General features: G+C 40.6%; 1 long non-coding RNA gene across 1 annotated transcript; it reads right to left on the bottom strand.

Annotated features, from left to right (window-relative positions):
- On the bottom strand, window positions 1–21,631 carry LOC143810017 (uncharacterized). The gene is made up of 3 exons (XR_013222600.1): window positions 21,616–21,631; window positions 8,060–8,117; window positions 1–147 (listed from the first exon to the last, which is right to left on the bottom strand). It is a non-coding gene; the product is annotated as an uncharacterized LOC143810017 (long non-coding RNA).
- Between the last annotated feature and the right edge of the window lie 1,087 nt (window positions 21,632–22,718).

Here is a 22,718-nt window from a genome sequence, read left to right as displayed (position 1 = left end):
GTGGTGTGCTTACCTGTCAGATCACAGGACCTGAAACATGTGACCTCAGGGGAGTGGACGGAAGCAGAGCCAGATGCTGAGTGGCGGCGGTGACCGGCGGAGCCGGAGAGTAGTCTGAACGTGCCAAAGTCAATCCGGAAAGGAACCCTGTTCACAACCATGACAGTAATTAACTGTGGTTAGGTATAACAAATTATAATGATTATATTGCACATAAAACTCTTTGTCGAAGGAAAATTTTTATTTATTGCAATATTAACCCCTTAATGTCTGCAGATACGACTTTTAATGGCGGCAGTTAAGGGGCCTTATCCCTCCTGCACCTCATGTTCCTTCTTTTTACACAGTCTCCTCCTGCACCTCACGCTCCACCTTTATACACAGCATTTTTCTGCAGCACACCTTTTTTCCTTTATATTCACCTCCTCCGGCAACACCTCACACTCCTCTTCCATATACAATTGGAAACACTTGATCCTGAGAGAAATTGCACTTATTGCAACAAAGCATATCGTATACACAGCCTACTTCTTCTGCAGCACAACAGTTTTCTCCTTTAGATCTCATTAACATGTTATTTGGTCAGTATTTTTACCTCAGTATTTGTAAGGTAAAACTTAGAGTAAAAAAAAAACAGAGGAAAAGTACAGTGCCTTGTGAAAGTATTAGGCTCTCTGAAACTTTTCAACCTTTTCCCACATATCATGCTTCAAACATAAAGATACCAAATGTAAATTTTTGGTGAAGAATCAACAACAAGTGGAATACAATTGTGAAGCTGAACGAAATGTATTGGTTATTTTAAATTTTTGTGGAAAATCAAAAATTGAAAAGTGGGGCATGCCATTCTAACACCTGGATATGTTTATTTGTGAACCATTCCATTGAAGATTTTTCTTTATATTTGGGATCATTGTCTTGTTGGAAACCAAATCTCCGTACCAGTCTCAAGTCTTTTGCAGACTCCAACAGGTTTTCTTCAAGAATGGTCATGTATTTGGCATCATCCATCTTCCCATCAACTTTAACCATCTTCCCTGTCCCTGCTAAAGAAAAGCAGGCCCAAACCATGATGCTGCCACCACTATGTTTGACAGTGGGGATGGTGTGCTCAGGGTGATGAGCTGTGTTGCCTTTACGCCAAACATATCATTTGGCATTGTTGCCAAAATGTTCGATTTTGGTTTCATCTGACTAGAGCACCTTCTTCCATATATTTAGTGTGTCTCCCAGGTTGTTTGTTGCAAACTTTAAACAACACTTTTTATGGATAACTTTGAGAAATGGCTTTCTTCTTGCCACTCTTCCATAAAGGCCAGATTTGTGCAGTGTATGACTGATTGTTGTCCTATGGACAGACTGTCCCACCCCAGCTGTAGATCTCTGCAGTTCATCCAAAGTGATCATAGGCCTCTTGGCTGCATCTCTGATCAGTCTTCTCCTTGTTTGAGATTAAACTTTAGAGGGACAGCCGGGTCTTGGTAGATTTGCTGTGGTATGATACCATTTCAATATGATCGCTTGCACAGTGCTCTTTGAGATGTTTAAAGTTTTGGAAATCATTTTGTATCCAAATCCAGCTTTAAACTTCTCCACAACAGTATCACGGACCTGTCTGCTGTGTTCCTTGGTCTTCATGATGCTCTCTGTGCTTCAAACACAACCCTGAGACTATCACAGAGCAGGTGCATTTATACGGAGACTTGATTACACACAGGTGGATTATATTTATCATCATTAGGCATTTAGGACAACATTGGATCATTCAGAGATGCACAATGAACTTCTGGAGTGAGTTTGCTGCACTGAAAGTAAAGGGGCCGAATAATATTGCACGCCCCACTTTTCAGTTTTTGAGTTTCCACAAAAATTTAAAATAACCAATAAATTTCATTCAACTTCACAATTGTGTTCCATTTGTTGTTGATTCTTCACCAAAAATTTACATTTGGTATCTTTGTGTTTGAAGCATGATATGTGGGAAAAGGTTGAAAAGTTCCAGGGAGCCGAATACTTTCGCAAGGCACTTTATATTAGATACACGTCACCACTTCTGTATTTTTCTCCCATTCATGGTTTTGGCTTATAAATACTGAGGTAAAATACTGAGGAAATACTGAACGTGTGAATGTGAACGTATACACAGCCTCCACCTGCAGCGTCTCACTCTTCTCTATACACAGCCTCATACTGCAGCAGCATCTCACTTCGCTCATTTTCCCATCACGCCTCTTATTTTCCCTTCAAATCTCTCATTTTCCCCCTCACATCTCTCATTTTCTCCTCACTCCTCTCATTTTCCATTTCACACCTCTCATTTTCCCCCTCACACCTGTCATTTTGACCTCACACCTGTCATTTTCCGATCACTCCACTATTTTCACTTCTCTCATTTCCACTCACACCTCTTCATTTTCACCTCTCACCTCTCATTTGCACCTCACACCTCTCATTTTCCCCTCATTCCACTATTTTCTCCTCACTCCACTATTTTCCCCTTACTCCTCTCATTTTCCCCACATTCCACTATCTTCCCCTCACTCCTCTCATTTTCCCCTCACTCCTCTCTTCCCCTAACACATGCACAGCAACTTCCTGTTATGAGCACAGCGGTGTAGTCCATGAGGTACCTCCCTTTCCCTTGACGTCATGCCTCACAGGAGGAACTCCATTCTTGACACAATGGAGGTAGATGTGGCCTGTGCCTGCCACACACTGATACTCTGAAGGGGGTGGCTCTGATTGTAGCTTGCAGTGGCTGGGACGTCGTAGCCAGTAAGTTTTGCAGGGTGGCTTTCGAAGAGAATGAGTTCGTGTGCGCTAACACCATGGCCATGTGGATGAGGCTTTAATAATATACAGTTGTGCTCAAAAGTTTACATACCCTGGCATAATTTTTGCTTTCTTGGGCTTTCTTCAGAGAATACGAATGATAACGCCAAAACTTTTCTCCACTCACGGATAGTGGTTGGGTGAAGCCATTTATTATCAAACTACTATGTTTTCTCTTTTTAAATCATAATGACAACCCAAAACATCCAAATGACCCTGATCACAAGTTTACATACCCTGGTGATTTTGATAACATGCACAGAATGGCTACTAAAGGTAACATCCTCACCTGTGACCTGTTTGCTTATAATGAGTGTGTGTGCATAAAAGCTGAGTGAGTTCCTGGGATCCAGACAGACTCTTACATCTTTCATCCAGCCACTGACATTTCAGGATTGTGAGTCATGGAGAAAGCAAAAGAATTGTCAATGGATCTATGGGAAAAGGTAGTTAAACTGTATAAAACAGGGAAGGGATACAAAAAGATATCCAATGAATTGATAATGCCAGTCAGCAGCATTCAAACTGTGATTAACAAATGGAAAATCAGGGGCTCTGTGAAAACAAAACCACGGTCAGGTAGACCAACAAAAATTTTGTTCACAACTGCCAGAAAAATAGTTCGGGATGCAAAGAAAAACCCACAAATAAGGTCAGCTGAAATACTGGACTCTCTGAAAACTAGCGGTGTAGCTGTTTCAGGATGCACAATAAGGTGGCACTTGAAGAAAAATGGGCTGCGTGGTCGAGTCGCCAGAAGAAAGCCATTACTGCACAAATGCCACAAAGTATCTCACCTACAATATGCAAAATAGCACAGAGGCAAGCCTCAAAACTTCTGGAACAAGGTAATCTAGAGTGATGAGACCAAAATTTAACGTTTTGGCCTCAACCATAAACGTTACAATTGGAGAGAGGTCAACAAGGCCTATTATGAAAGGAACACCATTTCTACTGTAAAGCACGGAGGTGGATCTCTGATGTTTTGGGGATGTGTGAGCTAAAAAAGGAACAGGAAACTTGGTCAAAGTTGAAGAAAAGATGAATGCAGCATGTTATCAGCAAATACTGGAGGCAAATTTGCAATAATCAGTAGTTGATCGTGTCATTATGACAATGATCCAAAACACAAGACCAAGTCGACCTGTCATTTGCTACAGCAGAACAAAGAGAACATTCTGGAGTGGCCACCTAAGTCTGCTGACCTCAATATCATTGAGCCACTCTGGGGAGATCTCAGCCGCGCAGTTCTTGCTAGACAGCACAGGAATTTACAGGAACTGGAGGCCTTTTGCCAAAAGAGTGGGCAGCTTCACCATCTGAGAAAATAAAGAATCTCATCCACAACTACCAAAAAAGACTACAAGCTGTCATTGATGTTAGAGGGGGCACTAAATGGCATTAAGAAATTGGGTATGTAAACTTTTGATCAGGGTCATTTGGATGTTTTGGGTTGCCGTTATGATTTAAAAAGAGAAAACGTAGTTTGACAATATATGACTTCACCCAAACACTAACCATGAGTGGAGAAAAAGTTTTGGCCAAGAAAGCAAAAAATCTGCCGGGGTATGTAAACTTTTGAGCACAACTGTAAATGCATGCAAAAATGCATAAAAAATGCACGTATTTTCAGCTGCGTTTTTCTGCCAAGAGATGCAGAAACCTTGCAGAAATTTCTGCAAACAAATACGCAATGTGCGCACATAGCCTAATAGATGCAAAAATGTTGTAATTTCAAAAACTCCCCAAATATTCATTGTGGGAACATCTATCATAACTTGCTATCGAACCATGAAATTATGTAAGCATGGTATCAATAAGGCAAGATTTTGGCGTTTCAATACACTGATGGCATGAAATCATAAATACTAGAAAAAGTCGGTACTCAAAGCATAATAGGAAGCTGCTGTAACAATTGCACCTTTTGATGCAATATTTTCCTTTAAAATGCAATTTTGTTTATTTTTCTAAAGATTTTTTTTTTTTCAATATTCCTTTTCACCACTATATAAAACAAATTAAGAAAACTTGCAATGTTCTCACTGACCACAAGACCATGTATTATACTATACAGTTCAGAACGGAGATTTTTTAGAAGTCTCATTAATACGACAGACATTAACAAAATGACTGATGACAGCTAAATATAAAGCAGATGACACAGGACCACCATTCACAATAGGTCTCTTTATAATGCCCTTTGCTCAAGTTAGAGTAAGAAAACATTTCTGTTACAAGTGAGTCAGATAAAGTCTATTGCTACCTATGTTCATGTGGCCAATACACCTTAGGTAGGTGTCAGCCGATCAATGTGCAGAAGAGAATAACCACTGCTCAACATTGCTGTCTACAGCTTATCTTCCATGACCACAAAACATTAGGAATGCTAGTGCAGCGCCCCAGAGTCCTGGTCGTTGCAGTACTGACGCTCCGCCACTAAGGGGAGTGATGGTACATCTGATGGCACTAAAGGAGTTCACCTGACCAGGTATCACAGTCACACATTACACTTCACACTCTGGCCACCAGGGGGAGCAAAGGGTTCTATGTATTAGGCCACTCCTCACAATCTGGTAAAACTGGGGGTTGGATAGGAAGTGAGAGAGAAGCTGACTGGGTTTTGCCCAGGCAACATCCTGTGGCAGAGGGTGTTGCGGGGAAGATTCAGGGGGGTCTCTGTCAGGGGTGGGATCCTGACAGTGGCCTAGCGAAAAGGACAGAAAGTTACGGAGCCGTGCCTGCACCCGTTGCGGTGGCATCCTAAGAAAGGACACGAAGCGAGGTTTATTGTGGAGAAGTGAGAAACGAGATCACCGCACAAAGGAGAATAGAACCAGTAGGAGTCGTGCCTTAAGATCGTGGCAACATCCTACTGAGGCGCGTAGCCGGTGGCCGGAATGCCGAGGAAGTATTGGGCTCCAAGCATTACTTCGAACAGCGGCAGGACAGTTAATTATATGTTGGCTGTCTCACCTAAATCACCTAAGCAGACATAGGAGGCAGTTGTGGGAGAGGGGCGTCTCTAGGGTCCCAGAATAACTCCAGGCCTACCCATCATACGGGTGCGTCCTAGCCATATCATCTGGGGGACGGAGAAAGAACATCAGAAACAGACACAACAGTTGTGAGGACTATCCCGTTGTGCTCACCAGGGAGGTACTACAACACACAGGCGCTAGAAGGTAGGCACTGATTTCCACCTGCAAAGGGAACTCTGGATGTGCCTTCGGACCGGCCGGTCTCAGCCAGCCCTGTTAGCAGTGCTCTGGATTGTGGATCCTGAAGCCTTCAGTAAAGAGGTAAAGAGACTGCAACCCTGTGTCCTCGTTATTCATCGCACCTTGCACCACGCACCATCATCACATCTTTCATTGGACGCCCCTTAGCAGGGTCACGGACAGGGTCTTGCCACCGTGACAACCCCAGGACCGAGACAGAGAGGCCCGGCACCGAGTGCCCCGCGGCCCTGCATCTGGGGGCGCTCCACTAATATCTTACATGTCTGATTTTCCTTTTCCCAATCAGCTACCATAGAGGAAGAGTTTGGACTCCACATTCGCATCAGAGGGGCAATTAATCCCACTGAAATTAATTGACATTACTCCAATGCATATGGCTGACTGTACCCTTCTTATCTTAAATACAATACTATTAATAATGAGCCTTGAAACACAGAGTTCCAGTACTTATCTTATTTAGTTTTGAGTCTCTTTATCTAAAGTGTATTATGATAAAACAGAAGCAGAAATTCATTGCAAAGGACTGTGTTAGATTATTTTAACTTTTTTGGCTATGTTCCCACAACGAAAATTTGATCCGTTTTTTTTTATTTTAAAATTAAACGCAAAGACTCATAAAGAGGAATTAATATTCCCCTAGGATTTTGCACCTGTGTTACCTCAATCTTTATTATACGGTTTGCTTCATCCTGGTAGTGCATTAGTTCTGAGACCTGGGCAGGTAAATGCTGTTTTTTGCTGTTAGTTGTTACGTTTTCGATGTTGCAGCATTTCTGCCCCTATTAGGTAAATTAGGTAACTTGCATTTTTTTCATTGCATTTTTTATTCATTTTATCACATATTTGACACTGTGGTTTTCGTCTCTTTTTGGTATGGCATTTATTATGTAAAGCTGCTTTGTTTTGGATTCTTCCAGGTATTTGGCTTTGACAAAGCTACAGAGGTAGTCATGTGTGGATAGCATGTATTTTTAGTGTGTTTCTACATGTAATGCTATTTCTATGAAGAAATTCTGCCATAAAACTCAGCTTACCCGCAAGAGAAATTGACATTTGCAAGTTTGAAAAACGCCCCTCAGGTCAGGTTGTGCTGTATAAAAAACAACAACAGTGGGCTTGAGATGTCTATAAATCCCATCCACTATGCTGGAACTGTAAGATGCTGCATTTTTTAAACATCCAAAATACTCAGCGTCAAAAACTCAGCAAAATCTCATTGTGGGAACTTCACCTTAAAGTGGTTGTATCAAGTTTTCCAACAATTTACTTTAAAGTAAAAATTCTTCTAGTCTCATGAACAATAGGATTAATTTTATAGTTTAAATCCTGTTGTCCAGGTTATCAGTCTGCTACACAGTGGCTGGTTTTGTCTGCAAGCTATTTTCTGTACATCTTGCAAGTGCTGCTCTGACTCTGACTGCATCAAAAGATAAAGCCCCTTCACACTTCCATGCTTCCGGTATGTGTGGCATCCGTTTTCACATGTACCCATACACACACACTCGCATTATAGTCTATTGGTCTGCGCACATGTACAAGTTTTCAAATGGACACATGGTGTCCGTCTGACCCATATGTAGACATGTCCGTTTTTTTCTGGCAGCACGAATGACCATATGTACCACACACAGATGACATAAAGTATGATATCCATTTGCCATCCATGTTACATGTACCAAAATAGATCTCAGAATAGAAAATGCATATGTTTATTTGTTAAAGATGTGCAAAGGTAGAAAAAAAAAGATGCGGTGTCCCCACCATTTTTGATAACCAGCAAAGGTAAAGCAGACAGCTGTGATTATCAAGCTGGGAAGGTCCATGGTTATTTCCACTTGTGTACTACATCGGATTCCCTCAATTCTATATTAAATAAATTGGTGAACCAGGGAAAGTGTGGGGGAGTATTTATTCAACTAAAGTATTTTTGTGCTTCTATTTTTTATTTTTTTATTATTGCGTTAGTAATGAGGGTGTCTGATACATACCTCTCCATTAGTAGCACCAGGGCTTGATTCCATCCATGTGCCATCCATGTTACACATACTAAAATAAAACACAGGATAGAAATTACAGCTGTTTAGGTGTTAAAGATATGCAAAGATAAAAACAAAAAAAAGATGTGTTGTCTTTTCCATTTTGATAACCAGCAAATGTAAATCAGACAGCTGTGAGCTGATATTATCAGGCTGGTAATGTCCATAGTTATTTCCACTTGTGTACTACGTCAGATTCCCTGGATTATGGCGACCTCTATATAAAATAAATTGGTGAACCAGGGAAAGGGTGGGGAGTGTTTATTCAAATAAAGTATTTTTTTTGCTTGTGTGTTTTTATTTTTTATTACTGGGTTAGTAATGGAGGTGTCTGATACACACCTTTCCATTAGTAACACCAGGGCTTGATGCCAGTCGTGATTTTTATATGAATAACCAAGAGAATCCTTTATAAAGTAAATTAAAACATAACCTTTAATGCTGCTATTATAAAAACATGTTATGGACAATAAACGTGATAAAGTGCAAACAGTGCATACCAGTGCTCAATAAAAAAATGGTTTTGTCTCACCAAATTAGTTGTTGGTTCTTGGCAGGAGCCTATTAATGCTTGAAGGGGGAATGGGAAGAAAGGTAATCACTATACTACCCCAGTCGTGCCCCTGTGTTGCTCCTGCCCTGACAAGGGCAGTACCCAAGTCAGGCTAAATACTTGTACCCACCACACAAAAGAATTAAACTTCCCTACGCGTTTCCTCTCACATCAGTGAGACTCATCAGGGGAAAAATATAATTGTGGGATATTATATTCAAAAAAGAGACCCCTCCATTGGGAGGTGGCTGCTATGTGTCAATGCATCCGGTTTTGGGCATAGACTAAATGGTAGGGTGAGACACAGGACGGAAGTGTTACCCCTTAAATAGTTTCCTCTTTTTTAAAAAAAGGTTATGTGGCGTCCTACCTTTATTTTCATAGGGCCACGTGGTGTTCCATGGCATTATTCCGCCATTACTGTGAATAAACATCTCCGATACCGGAGCTGCTGTGTTCTCCCCACAGTGTGTGCGTTCAGGAAGAGCATACTGCTCTTATGAGTAAAATAAATTGTATACAGTAATAACAAGCACCAATGTAACGATATTTGGATAAGACAATTAGGAAAATATACAGGTTTCCATATTTACATCAGGTACTTTTCCCATAATGTCCATATGTGTATTACAACAATAGCAGAAGCTCCCTCCCCCCTCTTTTCCCTTCTTTCTGATACTACATATGTATTTCACACAGGCAATATAATTTAAGAATAATGGGGACATCCCTAAAGGTGATGAATGCTTATATTATATGCTTTCATACATTACTGATAATGAGTCCATGGAAATGCGGGCGCGATGGCTGTAACCGCTATAATGTGCGCGTTACCAAGGAGACGGGGACTCCGTTATACAGGAAGTCTTTTTTCTTTTCTCCTCTCTCTTTATTGGAATGGCGCATGCGCATTAAACATAGGTCCGGGGAGCGCAAGCCGGAAGTGACGGCAGTATGCTCTTCCTGAACGCACACACTGTGGGGAGAACACAGCAGCTCCGGTATCGGAGATGTTTATTCACAGTAATGGCGGAATAACGCCATGGAACACCACGTGGCCCTATGAAAATAAAGGTAGGACGCCACATAACCTTTTTTTAAAAAAGAGGAAACTATTTAAGGGGTAACACTTCCGTCCTGTGTCTCACCCTACCATTTAGTCTATGCCAAAAACCGGATGCATTGACACATAGCAGCCACCTCCCAATGGAGGGGTCTCTTTTTTGAATATAATATCCCACAATTTTATATTTCCCCTGATGAGTCTCACTGATGTGAGAGGAAACGCGTAGGGAGGTTTAATTCTTTTGTGTGGTGGGTACAAGTATTTAGCCTGACTTGGGTACTGCCCTTGTCAGGGCAGGAGCAACACAGGGGCACGACTGGGGTAGTATAGTGATTACCTTTCTTCCCATTCCCCCTTCAAGCATTAATAGGCTCCTGCCAAGAACCAACAACTAATTTGGTGAGACAAAACCATTTTTTTATTGAGCACTGGTATGCACTGTTTGCACTTTATCACGTTTATTGTCCATAACATGTTTTTATAATAGCAGCATTAAAGGTTATGTTTTAATTTACTTTATAAAGGATTCTCTTGGCTATTCATATATATATTTCTTACTAGAGATTGCTTTGAAGTGTCTGGACCTGATACATCTTGCTTGTTATAACTGTCTATATTTCTCTGTTATGGCCGGGTTTCTATCGGCAGGACCTGACACTAACCTTTGGCTGACTGAGGCCAAAGAGATTTTCTCTGAGAAAATCTTTGCTCAGAAGAAGTATACTCCCACATATGCAGCAGCTTTTAAAGATTTGAATAAATTATATAAGGAGCATACGAGCTCATGGTGGGAAATCCAGAGTTTAGATACATATATTAAAAACAACATAGTACCCAGGGGATTACGTATTACCCTTTTGCCAGCACCCTGGTGTCGAAATCCAGAATTATTGAGCCGTTGGGAGAAAGAGGCAACCAATAGCTCCTTGAGATTTATGAATCTGTTGGTCACGGAGGAAAAAAATAATTTTGAAAAATTAAATATCAAATTGAAGGAACAGATTGAGATAGTAACAAAATTTAAAGGAGAAAGTGACTTCAGTATTAAGGAAACCCAATTACAAAACTCAATTGAAAAATTTCAATATAAACTGAAAGAAAGGAAACACAAACAGTATCTGAGGGACCTCCAGGACTTTAAGGAGAACAAAATGTATCAGGTCCTAGGAGATCGTTCGGAAAGGGTAGAAAGAGAAACAGACCTCTCCTCTACAGATACCGACTTCTCAGATACAGAAATAAGACAGAGACAAACACATGGTCGCCAAAGGGGTAGAAATAGAGGCTATTCTAGGGGAGGTAACTTTCACTCCTATACTAGGCCCAGTTTTTTAGACAACACATACTCCCTGAGGAGCAGAAATCCTTTCAACAAGGACTAGAATTACAAGTTGTCAATCTCTCTGACAGACCAGTCAGTGAGTCAGAGATGACTGTGTTGAGTAAGGGGCTGTCGTTTATCCCCACTACTGACTTTTCCTCCTTTGATTGCATCAAGGATATCAATTTATTAATTAGAAAATTAAGATGGCATAAGTATTTTAAACAACAGAACAGAAAGATGTGTGTGGGCCTTGATATTCCAGTCGATATGCTCCATGAAGTACAACTTCTGGCTGATCTGGACCAATCCCCATCATTTGTAACTGGTCAAGGTCCATTCACATCACTGAAAAAAAACAGCACTAAGATGCCACCGCCCGGGGGTGACATTTCCGCGATAGATGTGTTCCTTAACTTGACTACCAATGAGATCAAACAGAAAGAGGAAGTGCACACCAGACACAACTTAACAAAGGAACAAATGGAAGCTCTCCATACTCTGGAAAGGGATACATCTATAGTAGTCAAACCCTCTGATAAGGGGGGTAACATTGTTATAATGAATATTGATGGGTACAAGGAGATGTGCTTATCCCTGTTGAATGACCCAACAACATATGCTAAAGTTCCAAACAATCCAATAGAGAGAACTAGGAATGAATTGAAAAATATCCTTGATGAGGCTAAGACTGACCAATTGATCAGTCAGGCAGAATATGATTTCCTTCTCCCTAAACATCCGGTGGCGGCCACTTTTTATGCACTTCCAAAGTTGCATAAGGGGGTTTTCCCACTTAAGGGTAGACCTATTGTGTCAGGTATGGGTAGCATAAGCCATAATGTAGGTACATACCTTGATGAGATACTTAGACCCTTTGTGAGCTCCCTACCGTCATACGTGAGAGATACGGCTGACCTTTTAAGCAAACTCGAGAACATCAATGTGGAACCGGGTGTGTTCCTTGCCAGTATTGATATTGAGGCACTTTATTCCTCTATCCCACACAAATTTGGCATGAGAGGTGTTGAACATTTTTTGGTAACAAGAGGTCTTCAGTGTATTCCCCACAATAGGTTGGTTATTTCTCTTCTTGATTTTGTCTTGCATCAGAATTATTTTTGCTTTGATGGTAAAGTCCTCCACCAGCTCAGGGGCACTGCTATGGGCAATCCATGTGCGCCTAGTTATGCTAATTTGTTCCTGGGCTGGTGGGAGGACACCATCGTTTTTTCTGAGAAGTCTATGAATCTGACTAATAATGTGGACCTTTGGGTCAGGTTCATAGATGATGTTTTTATACTATGGCGGGGTACCGTGGCTGAATTTGAGGAGCTTATTGACCTCCTGAACCACAATGAAATGGGCCTTAGGTTTACGTATGAAATTGATTCAAAAAAACTGGCCTTCCTGGACGTCCTAATTACAAAATCAGAAAATGGGGATACTTTGGAGACTACCATTTTTCGTAAATCGGCCTCAACAAATTCTTTATTAAAGTGGGACAGTCATCACCCGTATTCCTTGAAAAAAGGCATACCTAAGGGTCAGTACCTTAGGTTAAAAAGGAATTGTTCAAATGAAAAAGACTTTAAAATCAAGGCGGATGACCTGCGACAAAGGTTCCATATTAAAGGCTATCCCAACCATGTACTCAGAGAAGCGTTTAGACACGCTAATAATCAAGACAGGAGAGGACTTTTGGTCCCCAAAAACAGAATTGAGAATTCGGCAGGGAAGGCCCGACTCATCTGTACCTTCGATAATGGGGCTCATATGGTTAGAGAGGTGATCCAGAAATACTGGGGTATCCTACAGATGGATGAGGACATTAAGGATTTTGTAGGTGAGAGACCACAGATTACCTACAAAAAGAGCCGGACGATAGGAAATCGATTGGTACATAGCCACTTTGTCACACCTACGGCTAGGGGAACATGGTTGCCGGCCAGAACTAAGGGATGCTACCGCTGTGGGGAATGCATTGCCTGTGAGCATATTTTGGTGGGTAAGAACTTTGAAAGTGCTGGTGAGTCTCTTGAGATCAGAGACTTCATCAATTGTAAAACAAAAGGCGTAATCTATCGCATTACTTGCAGATGTGGTAAGGCTTATGTGGGTAAAACCATAAGAGAATATAGGAGGAGGATAGGAGAACATCTGGGCGACATCCGCAATAAAAGAGATACATCTGTGGCAAGACATGTCAATGGTTTACATGCTGGGGATGTGAGGGCCATACAGTTTATGGGCATTGAGAAAGTGACGCCACCGAGAAGGGGTGGAGACTATGACAGGATTCTGCTTCAAAGGGAATCAAGGTGGATATTTCGCCTCAATACTTGCCATCCACATGGCTTAAATGAGCAACTGAGCTACAGCTGTTTCCTTTGAATAGGAACTCGTGATTCATGTAAAAAAAAATTTATTTCTGTTTTTTTTGTTTTTACTGCTGCATATTTATAGGTTGGTGTTTTGGATCTTGTCCTTTAGGAATGTTGAGCCAATGAAACAGACTTTATGTGGTCTATCAAGATGGAACCAGTAAGATATTAGCCACTGCCATATTTTACATATCTGTATCTCGGGCCCTAACATATGTGGCATAAATTGAGAACTGTGTGTCTTTTATGGACAGTTTTTTCAGGACTGCCCTTTTTCCCTTTTTTCTATATAGTTTCCTCGTACACATGCAATACTGGTTGGGTGTCCCTTAAATAGTCATTGCTTTATAAATTCTATCCCTTATAATTGGAATTAATGATTACAGTATGAGACCAATTCAGTAACCTAGAGCTGTCTTGTGGGGTTGAGGTAGCTGTTCCATATAGGACTATCGTGCCCCTATCTAACAGGGTTTAAATTCTTATTATGTACAATTTTTTATCAGTATTTTTAACCCAAAAGGGTATTCATATGGACTTTGGGATGCTGCCACCTTTGGAGCATCATTTATGAGTAAAATAAATTGTATACAGTAATAACAAGCACCAATGTAACGATATTTGGATAAGACAATTAGGAAAATATACAGGTTTCCATATTTACATCAGGTACTTTTCCCATAATGTCCATATGTGTATTACAACAATAGCAGAAGCTCCCTCCCCCCTCTTTTCCCTTCTTTCTGATACTACATATGTATTTCACACAGGCAATATAATTTAAGAATAATGGGGACATCCCTAAAGGTGATGAATGCTTATATTATATGCTTTCATACATTACTGATAATGAGTCCATGGAAATGCGGGCGCGATGGCTGTAACCGCTATAATGTGCGCGTTACCAAGGAGACGGGGACTCCGTTATACAGGAAGTCTTTTTTCTTTTCTCCTCTCTCTTTATTGGAATGGCGCATGCGCATTAAACATAGGTCCGGGGAGCGCAAGCCGGAAGTGACGGCAGTATGCTCTTCCTGAACGCACACACTGTGGGGAGAACACAGCAGCTCCGGTATCGGAGATGTTTATTCACAGTAATGGCAGAATAACGCCATGGAACACCACGTGGCCCTATGAAAATAAAGGTAGGACGCCACATAACCTTTTTTTAAAAAAGAGGAAACTATTTAAGGGGTAACACTTCCGTCCTGTGTCTCACCCTACCATTTAGTCTATGCCAAAAACCGGATGCATTGACACATAGCAGCCACCTCCCAATGGAGGGGTCTCTTTTTTGAATATAATATCCCACAATTTTATATTTCCCCTGATGAGTCTCACTGATGTGAGAGGAAACGCGTAGGGAGGTTTAATTCTTTTGTGTGGTGGGTACAAGTATTTAGCCTGACTTGGGTACTGCCCTTGTCAGGGCAGGAGCAATACAGGGGCACGACTGGGGTAGTATAGTGATTACCTTTCTTCCCATTCCCCCTTCAAGCATTAATAGGCTCCTGCCAAGAACCAACAACTAATTTGGTGAGACAAAACCATTTTTTTATTGAGCACTGGTATGCACTGTTTGCACTTTATCACGTTTATTGTCCATAACATGTTTTTATAATAGCAGCATTAAAGGTTATGTTTTAATTTACTTTATAAAGGATTCTCTTGGCTATTCATATATATATTTCTTACTAGAGATTGCTTTGAAGTGTCTGGACCTGATACATCTTGCTTGTTATAACAGTCGTGATTTTTGACAAATCACAACTGACAGCAACTCCAAGCCCTATTACCCCAATTGCCAAAGCAACCAGGACAATCGGGAGGAGCTGAGGCAAAGCGCCAGAATCTAATGTGATGTGCAACTTCTGTATTTTTAAGCTGGGAAGGACCCAATAACCATGACCTTCCCAGCCTAATAATAATAGCGCACAGGTGTCTGCTTTACCTTTGCTGGTTATCAAAAATGGGGGGACCCTGCTTCATTTTTTTAATTTATTTATTATCTTAATGCATGTACTTTAACCAACACATGCAAGGCTCTAATTATAAATCTCCTGGATATCAATGCTTTCTATTATCTTTCTAGCTATTTATATATTTGCACATTTATATCTTTAACACCTAAACATCTGTAATTTCTATTCTGCATTCTATTCTGGTGCGCGACACACGGACATCACAATGATGTTACACATGGAAAGCCAACTGAAAGCCACACATATAGTGAAAACAGACTGTCGCAAATGTACTATTTTTTAATCAGATGTGTGAAGAGGGCCTAAGAGTGTGTGCAGTATGGACCAGCAATCTGTGGTCCAAATTGTCAATCCTCGAGTGCACCAGCTCCCATTTTGCAGAAGGCTGTAACTCTGGGGGAGACATCTCCTTTAAGCAAACTTTGAGCTGAAAACAGTGTACATTAATAAGTTTCTGAAATAAGTGAATTTGTACTACTATATGCTAGCAGTAACTAGATTAATGGTATTTGCAAATGAAAATAATTGCTAATAAATTCTTAAGGAAGGAATTCATTTTTTATTGTGTTATTGAACTGCAGGCAATTCTGCAATGTATAAGCTTACAATAACAGTCATAATCACTATAAAGTACGTATAGTATGACATTTTTTTCTCTTAACACCAAGATCTAGATTTGCAGATTTAAATGTAGTGACATCAGAATCCTAGTATTTATTTTCTTTTATTAATTTCCTAACAGATTTTACAAGTGCAACATATCAGGCATTCTTGCTATAAACCGTGATAAAAAGATATACTATAAACAACAAATATTTTAAATAATAATCTGTTATTTTATCCATTGACAAATGAGACAAAATGTTCAAAAGTGAAAGATTTGAATATTTGCCCATGCAGATTTTATTAAATTATTTTTTTTTGCAGGGGGTCCACTCTAACAATGCTACATTCCCGCTATGATCTTTTGGTGAGTTTTTGATGTAGATTTTCAGCACCTGATGTAGATTTTAAGAAAATTAATTTATATTCATCCTGCAGCTGCTCACTCCCAGTCATCACAAATAGAGAGAAACCTGTAAAGTTGTGGGGAGTATGTGTGAAGTATTTTTTTTATTTTTTTTAAACTGTGAATAGCATTTCATAATATAAAAAATAATAATCTGTCATGATTTAATTCTGTTCCAGTCTACAACTACTTACAGAAAGTCTTAGACTCATTAAAGAGAACCTGTCAACGGGATTATGCTCAGTAAACTACAGACAGTGTTAGGTTGGCGCTGTTATACTGATTAAAATGATACCTTGGATGATGAAATCGTCTTGTGGTTCTTGTTTAATCTTTATTTGCAGCTTTCAGTTAGGCTGGTTTCACATGTCCTGATATTTCCGGTACCAGTAAACACGGTACCGGAGATATCCGTGACTGTGCGTCCATGTGATACATCCGTGTGGCACACGTGTGGCAAACATGTGCCGCCCGTGTGCCACATCAGGATGACACGGACGGCTGCTGGGAAGCAGCACTACAGTAAGCGCTGTTCCCCTACTTGTGGTGCTGAAGGCGGCTGTCATCCGTTCTCCCCTGCTCAGCGGGCAGCAGCGCGAGCATGGGAGAATGAATGACAAAAAAACCCGACATGGGGTCCCCTCTATATTTTCCAACCCGGCAAAACTCACAGGTGTCGGCTGCTATTCTCAGGCTGGTAAGGGGCCATGGATATGGGCCCCCCAATCTTAAAAAAGCAGACTGCGACTGCCCAGAAAAGGCGCATCTATTAGATGCACTAATTCTGGACCTTTGCCCGGTTCTTCCCACTTGCCCTGTAGCATTGGCAAGTGGGGAAATGAGGGGTTAATGTCATCTTCATATTGTAAGGTGGCATTAAGCCAGCTTAGTAATGGAGAGCCATCAATAAGACACCTATCCATTACTACTCCTAGAGTAATTAAAGGGTTAGTCAAACACACCACACAGTTAGAAGAAAGTCTTTTAAGGAAATAAAACAAGATACACATTTTTTCCATCTTTATTACACTGCCATTCCAAGCAAAGTCCTCGATCTCCTGGAAAAAAGTCAAAATAATAAACCAACATTATACCATACCTATTAGCCGTAGAGTCAGTTCCACACAGTAATCCATGTCTAGGGGAATTTACAGTTTACAACCAGGAGCACTAATAATGTGACCGCTCCCGATTGTAAACTACTGGTGAATGAATGAAATACTGGGAGCGAAGCTTTGGTGAATAGCGGTGACATCACGAAAGATGTGCTCCCTGCCGGCCTGAACTAAAATGAACTCTTCAGCGTGGGAAAATCAACTGTAGTGTGTGAATAATGTCACACTAGGGTTACTATAGGATCATTACTCTAATGATTATTGCTTTTGGATTATTTCTGTACAGTTATCACCTTAATGGCCTGCTTTAGGTCAGGCTGACTTCTGTCTATGCACGTACTCTACTGATCTTTGGTTTATGGGGGGGTCAATTTCCCCATGTGCAGGTACATTTACTCTTGATAAGACTAGGTGAATTACATAGCCTTTTAAAGTCCATCTGGACATTGGGTTATCTTGGTAAACCCTGGTACAGAATAATAAACAGAATTAAGTCTTCTGACAGTGAATCAGAAAACCTTAAAGTTACATGATTCTAATATTCAGCAAAGCATCCATATAAGTTTGATTTTAGCATATATTCATATGCCATACATTCTCTCCTTAACAGGTGGTTTGTTTGATTAACCCATAAACTACTCTAGGATTAATAATGGATAGGTGTCTTATTGAAGCCTCTCCATTAATAAGCCGGATTAATGTCACCTTACAATAGGAAGGTGACATTAACCCCTCATTACCCCACTTGCCAATGCTACAGGACAAGTGGGTAGAACTGAGCAAAGCTCCAGAATTGGCGCATCTAATAGATGCGCCTCTTCTGGGCAGCTGCAGGCTGCTTTTTTAAGGCAGGGGGGCCCATATCCATGGCCTCTTACCAGCCTGAGAATAGCAGCCCGCACCTGTAGTTTTGCCGGGTTGGTTGTAAAATATAGGGGGACCCCACATCGGGTTTTTCTTTCACTCATTATCCCCTGCTCGTGCTGCTCCCTGGCATAGCAGGGGACAATGGATGAAAGCCAGATTCAGCACCACACGCAGGGGAACATCAGCTTACAGGAGCGCTGCTTCCCCCATGGCCATCCATGCGCACGGAGGACAGTGTACACTGTTCTCCGTGTGCAGGACGTTTGGCGGTCCATGAAAACACGCTGACATCTGCATAGACCCATTCATTTGAAGGGTCTACGTGTGTCAGTGTCTCCGATACGTGAGAAAACTGTCACTAAACATACAGGAGGCACTGACGTTTGAAACCGGCCTTAGTGAGATTCTCCTATTCTGATGCATCCTGTGGGCGGGGCTTTCTGTTCTGTGGTGCTCTGCTTACATATTCATCCTTATGGGCACTGTTGTGAACTCTGTTTTCGGGCTCCCTCTTGTGGTCACAGGTGGTATTGCGTGAGTTTTATTTTTGGGCTCCCCCTGGTGGCTTTGTTTGTTATCTTGCGGGTCTGTGGCTGGATCAGCTGCCTCGTTATTCTCTAGGGAGGTTCCTATTTAGCTCTGCTTCACCTCCACTTGTTGCCGGCTGTCGATGTATTCAGTGCTATTCTGATTACTCCTGACTATCTTGGTTTTCTGTCTCTTCATGAGAAGCTAAGTTCTGTTTGATTATTTTTTGCTCATCTGTCTGCAATATGATTTCTGTTTATGATGAGTTTAGTCCAGCTTGCTAATATGTGATTTCTTGCTGCTGGTAAGCTCTGGGGTACGGAGTTGCTTCCCCCGCACCGTTAGTTGGTGCGGGGGCTCGAGCAATCTCTGCGTGGATATTTTGAATAGGGTTTTTCATTGACTGCACAGTTCTCTTCCTATTTTCTGCTATCTAGTGTTAGTGGGCCTCATTTGCTAAATCTATTTCATCTCTGCGTATGTGCTTTCCCCTTAACTCACCGTTAATATTTGCGGGGGGCTTTTCTATATCTTTGGGGGTTATTTCTCTGAGGCAAGTGAGGACTTACTTTCTCTCTAGGAATAGTCAGTTTCTCAGGCCGTGACGAGACGTCTAGGATTTCCAGGTAACGTTCCACGGCTACTTATAGTTGTTTGCGGATAGGATCAGGTTGCGGTCAATTCAGTTACCACTTCCCCAGAGCTAGTCATCGGTTCAGTTTCTTAGCTAGTCAGATTTGCGATCCTTGCCACTAGGATCATAACAGGGCACATAACAAGTGACTGATCCTTCAGCGACCTGCCCCCTATTTAACATACTGCATTGAATATCATGTTGAAAAAAAATTAACAGTCATCAAAATGGCACCGGCTGCTGCGTTTGTGTTGTAGCATGATACAATGGCTAATATGAATATATCGATTTATGATCTAGTCATACAGTATTGTGGGGGAAAAAAAATTCTTCATCAAAATGGCCCCGGAGGCGGCTCCTGTGCTGTAGCATCTATCATGTTCCAATAGATGCTACTACCCAGGCATTGCTGACACAATTTTGATGGATAAAATTTTCTTTCCTCTAGCAAAATGGCATCAGTGCCTGGGCAGTAGCATCTATCCTACGAAGCTGCACATGTCGATACAGTTTAAAGTAGCGTAGCTCTGAGATGGGCCCTTCAGAGCGCGGGGCCGGGGGTGACTGCACCCTTTGCCTCACCCTGCTAGCTACGATACTGGCTCCTCGTAGTGCACTCATATATGACACAAACTGCTAGCTGCTTTGAATGCAAAAATGTGCCCTATTACCCTTTATGCCCCTGTGTGACTGCACATGCTGCACCAATGATATGTCCAACCCCTGTGTACATATAATTTATTCAATAGATTTTATAAAGTTTTTTTTATGGTTTGTGCAAAAAATAGCAGCAGGTCTGAAATTTTTGAAGTTTGTTTTTTATTTGAATTTCATAGTGATCGTAGTATGAATGAAATGCTAAATTTATTCTGTGACTGATAGCAAATAATGTTAAAATAAATCTATTTACCGTACTTCATCTTTATATTTTAAGACTTTTGGACAAAAAACTGAGACATAAAAACATATATATATATTTTTTTTCTAGGAGTTATGAATTTGGGCAAATAAAATTCAAAGTGAGCTAGATTCACCTCTCGTGAATTTGCTGTTTCTAATTAGGATAATGTTATTAGATTAATGACTACCTATGGAAATAGTCCTGATAAACTTTGCACTGACGAGGGTCAGAACCCCGAAACACAGTGTCTGCAAATTGTCTTGTGACAAGGCTTGTTAAAGGATCCATATTGACTTTTCGGATTGCTACTTCCTATAGGTGGCACTAGAGTTCTAGTTCTAGTTCTAGACAATTTCCTGATGAAAGCAGTAAGTGAGCCTATCAACCCAATGAAGACCAAAAGAGTGTCCTTTTTTTTTCCACGCTTGTACCAGTATTTATTGCTAAACCTCAAGACGGTGTGGAATAGCATAGTAGAATATATGATTCCCTACAATACAACCCAATAAAAATGTACCACAATGTATTTCATTATTAATTTTACAGTCGCCCTTACTGGCTGACTTATACCATTGAATGTCTGCAGAGTGGAACACAATGTAGGCCTCCATTGCAGTAATATATCAGGATCTTTTAATTTGATGTGAACAGTGCTTTACGTCTATGAATTGGTAATATACAAGTAATCTAGGCTTGAAATGCAATCAATCATTTTACTAGTTTACCCTATTGTCGGGGTTCTGCCTAAAGAGATAGAATAACATTCAGAAATGTATACATGTAAAAGAAAATTAAAGTGATTCAAGTGAGTTCATAATCAAATACAAATGTCAAACTTTTCCAATCAACCTCTACCTCCCAATTGATTGCATATCAAGCAGATGAAATGAAATCGCATCACTTACTATTCTTATCCTGCAAAATGCTTTGAAAATCTGTACCTGTCTCCTCTGCTACATTTGTTAAGAATTGAAAGGATATCTGATGACATCCCAAACCATCTGTTGTTCATTTCAGATGTTACTTCAGCATATTTCCAGAATATTTTGCGAACACATTACGATGCATCAAAACTTCTCAAATCATGAATGTGAGGGCTGATCTTGTGAGATTGATGGCAGCTTCATGTGTGAGATGATTTTGATTACCTCCATCAAGTTCTGAGTAAGTTGAAATGTGTCTTATTACATGAGATGTCATGCAACTGGAGAAAATGTATTTACTCTGGTTAATACAGTGGGTGGCCTACAATGCATTAATGCATAGTGTTCCAAAATACACAGTGCCCAGCAGGACTGAAAGATGAAGAATAGCTCTAGAGGTATCCATCAAGCAAATGCCACCTAGGTGGTAATACGTTCACCAAGTGAAATATATTCTTTGACTTTGCAGTACTCTATCTGTACAAGTTATTCTTGGACTAGGGAAGAATATATGAAACTCTAAGGAGTTAAGGAGGATGAAAAACGAGTTCTGGAATTGTGGACATATGGAAATGGGTATAAGAAAGCTGGGAAATGAGATTAAAGTGGTAAGCAATTGCCGGACAAGTTTTAAATGAGAAGATAATGACCTTTTGTCTTTTATTTACGAACATTTTGGAAGCGTGTTCAAAGATTTGCACAGATGGTGGAAGGAAGAAATAGATTACTGAAAAGCCTTCATCACATATTACTAGTAATTCTTCTAGATAGGAGTGCAGTAAGGAAAGGAAATTGGTGCAATTTCTCTAGCACGTCAAAGAAAAAAAACCAAAAAATGTGATTAAAAATTGCAAGTTGACATCACCTACAAAATAAACAAGAGGGGACTATGTTTTCACATGCTCAATATGCATGTACTGTTCCCATAGACAGCTAGGCACTGTTATTTTGTTTTTTGAAAAAGGCTTTACAGATATGACACTTTGGATTTATTTAAAAAATAAAATACAAAAAAAAATATATAAATAGAAAAGAAACTATTATTACCAATTTAAGAAATGGTGGAAACACAAGAGTTTAGCTGCATGTACCACAAGACAAGGGACAACACAAAGAGAATTGCAGTCATACAGGTAGTGCATTAATACATGTCATGTTGTTTTTGACTCCATTTACATGTGGCAATCAGTGGCACTGTATGTGGCCATTAGTGATTGAGTGGTCACATATGAGTTTTATTATTGTCAGTAACACATACCCTGTTTACACTGAACACAGGGTGGGACTGGCATGGCGATGAAATGATGGGCGGGCCCCAGAGAGAGAAG

The sequence above is a fragment of the Ranitomeya variabilis genome, chromosome 2 (genome assembly GCF_051348905.1).
Source record: "Ranitomeya variabilis isolate aRanVar5 chromosome 2, aRanVar5.hap1, whole genome shotgun sequence".
NCBI lineage: Eukaryota > Metazoa > Chordata > Amphibia > Anura > Dendrobatidae > Ranitomeya > Ranitomeya variabilis.
The sequence above is the reverse complement of the archived record's forward strand: the minus strand, read 5'-3'. Positions and strand labels throughout refer to the sequence as shown.